A 1,217-nucleotide genomic window follows, 5' to 3' on the forward strand; every position below is an offset into this window, starting at 1 on the left:
TCTTGCTCAGGCTGGTCTCGAACTCCTGACCTTGAGCAATCCACCCGCCTTGGCCTCCCAGAGTGCTAGGATTACAGGCGTGAGCCACCACGCCCGGCCTGATATTATGATATTTTTAATGACTTCTTTAGTTTAGGAGATGGCTCTGGTAGCTCAGATTTATGATTTTCATCTTTTTTGACTACTAGCAAAGTTCTCTTTTCCCATAATTTGGTTCACTATTTATATTTTTTTCTGTTATAAACTGTCTTACTGTGCCCTTTCCTACATACCTATCACTGTTTTAACGTTTTTCTATTGATTTGGGTGAGCTTTTAACATTTAATACTTTGGTCTCCTATTTGCTGAAAATGTTTGTTTTCCTTTTAAACTTACACACACAGAATTTTAAATTTTTCTGTGTGTTTTTCTTTTATTGACTTCTGTTGATTCTGTCAACAGAAGGAAACTCTTCTCTGTGCACAAGATGGATAGATTTCAATTCCATTTCCTTCTAGATTTTCTGTTTAAAGTGTTTAACCCTGTAAGTTATCTGAAATCAATATCCATAATGTTGTATAGGTCTACCTGGTTTTCCCAATGCTAGCCAATAATCTCACTCATTTGCTGCATAATTATATTATACAGTATAGATGTAATTCTTGCATTTGAGAATCAATCTATTCTGTTTTACTGAGCTGTCTATTTAAGATTCATAGCTGAAATGGCTGGGCGCGGTGGCTCACACCTGTAATACTAGCACTCTGGGAGGCTGAGGTGGGAGAATCGCTTGAGGTTAGGAGTTCAAGACCAGCCTGAGCAACAATGAGACCCCCATCTCTACTAAAAATAGAAAAAATTAACCAGGTGCAATGTTGGGTGCCTGTAGTCCCAGCTACTCAGGAGGCTGAGGCAGGAGGATCACTTGAGCTCAGGAGTTTGAGGTTGCTGCTAGCTAGGATGATGCCACAGCACTCTCTATCCTGGGTGACACAGAGAGACTCTGTCTCAAAAAAAAAGAAAAAAAGACAAGACTTATGGCTGAAATGATTGTAGCTTTGTGATACATAGGCATAGTCCACGGGTAACATTTTTTTCACTAGAATGCCTCTTGGATTTTACTACTCAAACTTCATTGAACATACTTATTTTTCACTACAATATTTTTTCATCACTGCTTAAGTAGGAAAATTATATATTTTTCCCTAACACTGAATACCTCATTTAAACAAAACTAT

This window comes from Propithecus coquereli, unplaced genomic scaffold (genome assembly GCF_000956105.1).
Source record: "Propithecus coquereli isolate 6110/MARCELLA unplaced genomic scaffold, Pcoq_1.0 Scaffold8, whole genome shotgun sequence".
In the NCBI taxonomy this organism is placed as follows: domain Eukaryota; kingdom Metazoa; phylum Chordata; class Mammalia; order Primates; family Indriidae; genus Propithecus; species Propithecus coquereli.